The following is a 10,733-nucleotide window of genomic DNA, read 5'->3' as shown; positions in this document are numbered from 1 at the left end:
AGAACGACGGGCCGGTTAATGGACAGAACGACGGACCGGTTAATGGGCAGAACGACGGGCCGGTTAATGGGCAGAACGACGGGCCGGTTAATGGGCAGAACGACGGGCCGGTTAATAGGCAGACAACGGACCGGTTAATGGGCAGAACGACCTGGGAACGGAACGACGGACCGGTTAATGGGCAGACCGACTTGGGGACGGAACGACGGACTGGTTAATGGGCAGAACGACGGACCGGTTACTGGACAGACCGACTTAGGGACGGAATGACGGACCGGTTAATAACGACGGACCGGTTAATAGGCAGACCGACTTGGGGAAGGAACGACGGACCGGTTAATGGGCAGACCGACTTAGGGACGGAATGACGGACCGGTTAATGTGCAGACCGACTTTGGGACAGAACGACGGACCGGTTAATGGGCAGACCGACTTGGGGACGGAACCACAAGGTGGAGACATACCAGTGTTTACTCCTGCGTAGCGCTCAGCAACAGTATTTCTGGGAGTTGGACGACTGGTTCGGCATTTGTCAGTATAATGTGACTGGGTGCAGTGGGACGACTGGTTCGCCAATTGTCAGTATAATGTGACCGGGTGGAGTGGGACGACTGGTTCGGCAATTGTCAGTATAATGTGACTGGGTGGAGTGGGACGACTAGTTCGCCAATTGTCAGTATAATGTGACTGGGTTGAGTGTGACGACTGGTTCGCCAATTGTCATTATAATGTGACCGGGTGGAGTTGGACGACTGGTTCGCCAATTGTCAGTATAATGTGACTGGGTGGAGTGGGAAGTCTGAAAGTCTGTAAGAGCAAAGTCGGAATCAGTTCTGCACTATCACAAGTGACAAACACAGATATACATTATGTACATCTCACAAAGCAGAGGGCGCCGTTAAATGATCATACCTGTTGATGGGACTTTAAACATTACTAAAGAAACCAAAACCACGCCCACAAAGGGGAGACCATTCTTAATGACGATACATTTATTTATTTAACGGGTTTTACGTCCGCTATTATAGCTATACGGCATTTCAGTTGACTAGTAACTGATTTAAAAGGGTATTTTTGTCTCGCAAATAACGGAAACAATTGATGACAGCCTCTTCTATATCGAAGGGGCTAGTAACCCGTAGACAGTACACGTTTGGCACTGAAAGTTCCGGTGTCAAGAGTAGAGTTTGTGGGTAAATGTATTACACATAAATAACAGACAAGATAGTAAACTATTTAGATGTGCGAAGCTTAAAAGACTTGACTTCGGAAAGGGCCTCAGTATGTGTCTTACCAAAACGAGTAAATGTATATTTAATATTAAAATGACATTAACTGTTAGCTATATCTGCTAATGTCTCATTAATGTCAACATAACTTGTTCCCATGATTATACTACTTTATTGTCATTCTTTGGTTAAACTAAAATATTGGAGCGGTACCACAAAAAGAGGCCCAATGGGCCCGTATCGCTCACCTGGCTCTGCAGCAAATTTGCCGTTGATAGAGGTCATTTCTACAGATACTATGCTGATAACCACTTTATTCAAATATCAGAGTAAGCTAGTTCTATTCATGTCAATATCTTTTCTAGTCCTTCATTCCAGCATACTATTGGCCTAAGGTCGGGTCTTGGTGACTCTTGGCTGTAAGCATGCTACAGACAGGCCCAACATCAAGGCCCTGGGCCTCTTGGTTATTCAGAGGAAGTCGTTTAAAGATTTTAGCCTATTTGACCCATGTGACCTTGAATGAAGGTCAAGGTCATTTATTTTAACAAACTTTGTAGCCCTTCACCGCAGCATGCTACAGGCCCAATATCAAGTCACTGGTTCTCTTGGTTATTGAGAAGTTGTTTAAAGATAATAGCCTATTTGACCCATGTGACTTTGAATGAAGGTCAAGGTCAATTATTTGAGAAAACTTAGTAGTCCTTCACCCAGCATGCTACAGGTCCAAAATGAAGTCCCTCGGCCTCTTGGTTATTGAGAAGAAGTTGTTTAAATGAAAAAAGTGACGCAGGACGGCCGGACGGACGGACGACGGACGCCTCACCCCGACAAAAGCTCACTCGCCATTAGGGCAGGGGAGCTAAAAAGCGGTTGACGCTGGAAACACTTCTAGATTTGGATCTAAGCAAGTACTGCTGCTTGTAAACTCCATGGGGATGTAGTTGACGAGATGGTGCTGCTTAAAGAGGATGACAGTAATGCAAAAATGAAAAAGTGCATACGTCCGTTTACGAAGTTCCATTTTCATTAGGTATTTACACCGCAGATCAAATATCTTTACTGGCCGACACTCCATTTTGCTGCAACAAGAAAAGTTGTATCGATCATCCCTACTCATTTTTTGCACAAAATGTCTGGCAAACAATTATTCCTACAAAGAAAGTAAGGAAATACATCCTTTTTATAGTTACCAGGAAGGCAGAAGGAAAGACACTGCTGGAAATAGACGCAGTTTTCAGGAATCTTTCTATTCTGCTTTTCTCAGAAATTGCTGCTTCTCATACGGAATACTAAGATGCTTATGGTGGTTTGGATGAAGTTGTCGCCCATGAAAGCCTTGAAGTGGAAGAACAAGATTACATTAGTCCCGGGGAAGACGATTTCATTGACGAAAAATAGGTTATACACGAAAACAATCAGCGTTTGCACACCATTTTAACACGATCATTGAGGATGTCAAATCATTATCAGAGTTGCCTGAAAGCAGCCACACTTGACTGATAATTCTTGTACAGCCTTTTTAACATATCTGCTGAACACAAACATGGGTATTGTCCCATTATGGATCCTTAATAAAGACATCCTTCAAGGAACATTAAGACTCTCCTCTGCAAACTTCCTAATTGAGGTAAGGTCAAACATGAAATGCCGCTTAAGTACAATCTTGAACAACGCATTGCCAACGACAGCAAATCTGGTCTGATCAACAACTTTTCCGGAGTCAGAGGCAAAATAAGAAAAGACGAAAACAAAAAACGAGAGTCTTTACTTTCCCCCCTTTAAAAATTCCGAAACCAAATTCACGTTTTGGAGATGTTTTCCTGTGATAAATTGTCTTGAAATCTTGTCAGGAAACAGATGTTGACAGTTGAGTACAATAGCGTTACCTTGTGAAGTGAGAACTAATGTGTCAGGGGAGGTAATTCCTTTGATTGAATCGAAATGACGTAAACGTCAAGCGGATGTTTGGACGTACATTTTTTATATACAGGATTTACAATGAAACATAATAGGACTTATTTAGAATGACCAATCATAACAATTACTACTAGTTTAGCAAAGTTTGTTTTGTTTACGACATGCCCTATGTCGGTACAATCTATAAACAAATGAATCCGTCAAAGAGGTGTTGATGGTTGATTTTAACCTGAACGTCTATACACCTACGTTAATGAGTTTGTACATGACACCAGAATGAAGGAGCAACGAGATATGTTTATAGCACTGTTAACCTTGAACAGAAGAAGAGATGGCAAAATTGTCTTGAAATCTTGTCAGGAAACCAATGTTGACAGTTGAGTACAGTAACGTTAGCACGTGAAGTGAGAACTGTACCATTGTTAGCCTAAATGTTGACAGCTGAGTACAGTAACGTTAGCACGTGAAGTGAGAACTGTACCATTGTTAGCCTAAATGTTGACAGCTGAGTACAGTAACGTTAGCACGTGAAGTGAGAACTGTACCATTGTTAGCCTAAATGTTGACAGCTGAGTACAGTAACGTTAGCACGTGAAGTGAGAACTGTACCATTGTTAGCCTAAATGTTGACAGTTGAGTACAGTAACGTTAGCACGTGAAGTGAGAACTGTACCATTGTTAGCCTAAATGTTGACAGTTGAGTACAGTAACGTTAGCACGTGAAGTGAGAACTGTACCATTGTTAGCCTAAATGTTGACAGTTGAGTACAGTAACGTTAGCACGTGAAGTGAGAACTGTACCATTGTTAGCCTAAATGTTGACAGTTGAGTACAGTAACGTTAGCACGTGAAGTGAGAACTGTACCATTGTTAGTCTAAATGTTGACAGTTGAGTACAGTAACGTTAGCACGTGAAGTGAGAACTGTACCATTATTAGCCTAAATGATGCAGCAGATGACAAAAGACAGCACGATGAATGAACATCACATTGAAAGTGAAATAATTGTAATAATATATATATAGATACGATTGATAAATATTGTTGTTAGATTCGAGAATCCGCGGTTCAGTAGTTGGACGACAATTTACGAGTATTTGGCATCCTGCTTTAACTTGTGTGTACAAGATGTACCCCAACTGTCGGTGTCACATTCGGAGAATGGAGATTTCAGTAGATTCGCATTTTTAGCAGTTATTAAGGCAACAGTTTTTAAACTCCCCGATTGTATGTCAGGATTGATCACATGACAGCACATTAACATGACGTACACTCAAATGTATATTATGGACAGGTACACGAAGATGATTTCTTACCTTGAAACATCAAATTTACATCACAAATCTCACCTGTAGTGTAATTTCAACATCATAAAATTCTGTACATGTAGTAGAGTGATTTAATGTAGTTTTAAATAAAATATATAAAACATTGATGCTGTGTTGTTTTGTTATATATATATACATGTCTATGTATGCATGTATAGAAGACCAGTGTGCCGGTTCTGTCCAGTTTTTGGTCATGTGCACGTGTTTGAAACCGGTTTGTCTATTTATATAGTTAATTTTGTTGGTCAGTTCGTACGTGTGTCCGTATTCTGTAATTTGATTGGTCTTAGTGGGGTCATAGTTATGGGTATATTCAGGGTGTTTGCCGCCTAAATTCAGAGGAAAGAAAGATATTGAAGGGAACAGAACTAATTTCTATCGGTCACAATAAGGAAACAAGGTATGTGCAGATTTTAAGATAATTATTAGACAGTGATATTTTGTATTCTTTTATATGTGTATAAGTAATCAAATTAATGCTATTTTATAAAAGTAGAAGTATTATCGTGTATTTTATTGTATTGGAAGTATTGATTGTAATTAGTGGTATTTTTTTCTTCAGAATATATTGGCATAGTGTATCGTCGGAGAGATTATGATCAGTTTATACGTGTTCTAGCCAACGTCCGGTTAAAATACTGGTGCCTCCATTCCATAGATGGGGTATGTGTGTATTTGTATAGTGTGTATTTTTCATGTAATATATAGTTTTATCATTTTGTTCAAAGTATACTATTATTTGTAGAAGTAACTGTGAATGAATATCATCATTTATAGTATTTGTTTAAAATGTTATTGCTAATCTAGTAATTTATAACATGTAATTTGTAAAGTTAAATTATAATGAATTATGTTACATGTGGAGTAATTGAGAGATTATGTAAGGATAAGATTTGGCGTAGAATTGATTCTTTGATGTAAAGGTAAAAAAATATAAGTCTTTGTAAGATTTGACAAGGATAATGCTACGTTTATTTGTAATATTTTAGTGTATTATGTTGTAAGTGTAATTTGGGTATATTTGTAGGGTGTATTCTGAATGACAGCACGACTGTCATTATGGATTGGAAAGTTGAATAAAAGAAAAGAACCCTACGACACGTTTTTGGCATCCTTAAAAATGGGTCTGCTACATACATATGTATCAAAATGAGCAATTCGGTTTAAATCTACTTACTATTGACCAGTCATATAAGCAGTGTTTATCTAATACATTGTTGTATTTTCATGCATGTCAAACTAATTGTTATTAAAATTTTCATGTACACATCTAATAAATAAATATATTAAAGAATCTTGATATTGATAGAAGTCACTTAAATATCACACAATTATTAAGGAAACTAGCATAAACATTACCATTCAGATATTTTAAATACACTGACAATGTAATCTTGGGAGGTTTTTATACAATATTCAGTGTTTTATTCTATTTCATTTACAATTAAAAATTCAAAAACACCCCACCTTCCTGCATTGAAAATAACTGTAATCATTATGAGGAATTTGAAGGCAATGGATTCAATTCAATACCATGTGCAATTTTGAATTAAATTAAACGAAATAAATTACTGATGTCTATAATTGCGGGATATGTACAAAACACAAAAATACAGCTTCGTTGTTACAAGTGACTGACGAGGACTGACGAGGACATTATTCGAGCTGTCTCCAAACATGTTGGTCTGAAATCAAAACTCATCATCAAACAACAATTTAATGATGGACATTTCCTTGTTTATATTAATGTTGCATGGTGTGATATACAGATTTTTAGTTACAAATACTAGTTTTCAGATTTTGTTATTGTCAGACTTCAATTCGTTGGACATTTGATTTCATAATTGGCTTTGAGATATTTAAACATCTTGTTTGTATCAACATACACGGAGATAGTCTTTCGTGATACTAAATTATCTCAACCCTTATTTTTTTTCCAGTTTATTGAGCCAAATGAATAAACTGATCAATAGGGTTATAGATAAATGAAAGGTATTTTATATTTTATCAGTAAACAATGCATCCCTACCATTTATGGAGATAATCATGAAACACGTTTTTGAAGCACTTTATTGTGGGTTTTCATAATATTAACGGCAAACTTAAATTGCACAGTTAAAATTGTAACTGTACTATCAGAAAAGAAAAAGGAGCCCCAAAGCTTGGCTTTATCCCCCATGCCCCGCAGTTGGTATGAAAACCCAAATACATGTATATATCAAGCTCAAAGTAAGAGTTATTAAGGAAAAAGTAATTTTGTATTTCTGATTTAGTCTCCATGGTGACAGAAAAAATACCGAAATTGGAAGGTCCGCAATAGCAAAAGGCACAACTAGGGCATTAGTCTGATATATACAGAAAGTTTCGAGGAGCTGCGTTGAACGGTTATGGAGTTATAGCCCGGAAAAGAATCTCAGACGGATTCACGGACGGATGGACGGACGGACCCCAATTTAATATCCCCCGCAAACGCGTTTCGCGGGGATAACTATTCATATTGATTAGAATTAGACAACATAATGTCAGTTACATGTATGCTAAACCACACAGAATTGAACGCTAAACAAAATAAACCAAACCAAATAAACCAATGCAAATAACAGTCATATTAAGACTTACATGAACTATTTTATGAAATGTTCAGAAAAATATATACAATATTCGTACAATTAATTTTGATTTAGTGATATGCTGTAATGGAAATATCAGTCAGAGTAAGACCAACTTAAATGAATGTAATCAAGAAATGTTCCGAAAACACAAAGTAATATATATTTAATTATTGTACGTAAGTGTCAAAGACTATGTCGTCCTCAGTAAATATGTTGCGTTAACTATGTTTGCTGGGGTATTAGTCGATGTTGACAAACTTTCGATCCCATCAATTCTGTATTTGTTTAACTGACAACGTCGCTCAAACTTTCGCATAAACCCTTTTCTTTATATTAGCTCTTCATGTGCAGAATTAGTTAGTTTTATGTTCGATATAACTTCCATCGTTTCTTTCATTTATATTATTACGGTTAGTCCCGGTAAATCCATAACGAGGTTGAAGAATAATTGTTATCAAGGTACGTTATGTTACAAACGGAACATAAACATGAATGACCTTTTGGACATTAGTTTTAACAATTTTTAATCATAATAACCTACAACTGTATCGATGATGTTTACGGCAAAGACATATATTAACTGGCGTAAACTATCTGCGTTCGCTCTGTATTGTATAACGACCTATCAAGACATTCTGTCACATATGAGACGGACTAAGTACGACATATATATGTGTGATGTGAGTAGTTTTCGAGAGGCTGCGGTTTGATCATGTTTGAACAAAATAATATAACGGGGTGATGATGGTAAAATACATCACCAAGATGTATTGTTAACAGGGGGGATGATGGCGAAATGTACAAAGAGGCTATTTACGGTAAAATATAAATAGGAATGCTGATATAGTGTTATATAGTGTTGCAAGTGGAATTTTAATACGAGGGTGTTGATGGTGAATTAGATAACGGGATTGTTGGTGATAAGATGTATTACAAGGGTATCGCTGGTAACAAATACGGAGTATTGATGGTACAGCGGGGTCTTCTCAAATATGTAACAGAGACTTGCTGGTCAAATAGGTAAGGGATTTAGAGGGGGAATTATATAGCGAAGTTGTTGATTGTAAATATATAGCGAGGTTGTTGATTGTAAATATATAGCGAGGGTGTTGATTGTAAATATATAGCGAGGGTGTTGATTGTAAATATATAGCGAGGGTGTTGATTGTAAATATATAGCGAGGGTGTTGATTGTAAATATATAACGAGGGTGCTAATGGTAAATATATAGCGAGGATGTTAATTGTAAATATATTGCGAGGTTGTTGATTGTAAATATATAACGAGGGTGATAATGGTAAATATATAGCGAGGGTGTTGATTGTAAATATATTGCGAGGTTGTTGATTGTAAATATATAACGAGGGTGTTAATGGTAAATATATAACGAGGTGTTAATTGATAATTTATAACGAGGTTGTTAATTGTAAATATATAGCGAGGTGTTAATTGTAAATATATAGCGAGGGTGTTGATTGTAAATATATAACGAGGTGTTAATTGTAAATATATAGCGAGGATTTTAATTGTAAATATATAACGAGGGTTTTAATTGTAAATATATAGCGAGGTGTTAATTGTAAATATATAGCGAAGGTGTTAATTGTAAATATATAGCGAGGGTGTTAATTGTAAATATATAACGAGGGAGTTGATTGTAAATATATAGCGCGGTTGTTAAGTGTAAATATATAGCGAGGGTGTTGATTGTAAATATATAACGACGGTGTTAATTGTAAATATATAACGAGGGTGTTTATTGTAAATATATAACGAGGTTGTTGATTGTAAATATATAACGAGGGTTTTAATTGTAAATATATAGCGAGGATTGTAATCCTTTATGGTTGCGAAAACTGGTGCCAATTGTCTATTACAAATATTATATCAATCCGTCGGTTCCAACACTATGCTTTAAAGCATATACTTCATCTATGAAGGTCAACGAGATCGGATATGATCGAAAGTATGCTCGGAGTTATAAGGATTGACGCGGAGATATGCAAGCGGAAAATGATTTTTCTTCAAAAAATCATTTCCTTGGACTGCTGTTTTAACATCAAGCAGATTTTTCTCGTCCGTCTGTTCCAATACTTCCTTGCCAGTAATGGGAATCAACGAGGTTTCATCCCTGACGTAGTGAACATTCTCATCCGGTATGATCTCATGCATTATCTGGAATCGTATCTTAGGACTCGATGCTTCCCTGCTAAGAATGAATGGAAGAATCTTGTTAATCGCGCTGTTCTCTCGCACGAGGACAGGTCACTTCGCTGTAGACTAGATAGTGATCAAGACTTCGAGAGATATAAGCTTATTCATAACCAGTACAGAACGTTTCACTTCTTAAAATTTCAAGCTAATCTACAGACGAGGGATACATATTTTTTATGCGAACTCATTACGTCCGTCCCAACTAAAGTGCCTTCATTCTGCCACCGATGCAACCACGTAATCGATGACGTTACTGTTCACGTTGTTGCCTCATGTAATCGAACTTCTCACTTGAGAGAGAGCTTCCTTGACGATCTTCTTGAGTGGTTTGGAGCTGACTGCATTACTCGCTTAATGAGTATGGAAGATGAACTGTTACTTCGATCCATTCTTGGGGCTAAAGTGCCTGATGTTTATCTGGACCAAGACCCTTTCAAGCGGATGTGTCTTGCATACCTAATGCTTGCCTTTAAAACTGACAGAGATTAAATGACCGCGAAACGTGTCACGTCAGCGCCCCCATTAAGGGTGGCGAGTGCTTAACGGCGTGACATATTTCTTATTCTTTATATGACATTCTGAACGCTTTTATTTTGTCTACTTTTTTGTCAAACAAAAATCTCCGGTAAGGAGGAAATAAAGAATGATGATAATATATAGCGAGATTGTTGATTGTAAATATATAACGAAGTTGTTGATTGTAAATATATAACGAAGTTGTTGATTGTACATATATAACGAGGTGTTAATTGTAACTATATAGCGAGGATTTTAATTGTAAATATATAACGAAGGTGTTGATTGTAAATATATAACGAGGGTTTTAATTGTATATATATAACGAGGGTGTTGATTGTAAATACATAACGAGGGTTTTAATTGTAAATATATAGCGAGGGTGTTAATTGTAAATATATAGCGAGGGTGTCTTGTCCCAATTCGGTAGACACGAAAATAGTGTGCATTACTGTTAGATGTGATATGCTTTATAAACAAGAGGCCCATGGGCCTTAACGGTCACCTGATTTTTGAAATATTTCAGTAAATTTGAATGAAAGAATGAATTTCAAAACAAATAAAACAAATGAAAGTCAAAAATGTGATTTCCCTATAACTATAGTAAAGTTTATCCCCTCCCATGGGGCAAACGCGAGACCCCAGGGCTAGGAAATTCACAATTATGGTAAAGCATTAAAGTATTTAATTCTACCTTATTTGGGTTGCAAGAAGAAGATTTTTGAAATTTCAGTTAATTTGACCCTTTTTGGCCCCGCCCATCAGCCCCTGGGGGTCAGTCAGGGCCAACATGTACATCAAACTGTCATCCCAAGCTGATAACGTTAACGAAGTTAGAATGAATTCCAATAAAAAATCCAACAAATAATAGTCAAAAATGTGATTTCCCTATATAAACTATAGTAAAGTTTACCC

The sequence above is a fragment of the Pecten maximus genome, chromosome 17 (assembly GCF_902652985.1).
Source record: "Pecten maximus chromosome 17, xPecMax1.1, whole genome shotgun sequence".
Classification (NCBI taxonomy): Eukaryota; Metazoa; Mollusca; class Bivalvia; order Pectinida; family Pectinidae; genus Pecten; species Pecten maximus.
This window is presented reverse-complemented; position numbering follows the sequence as displayed.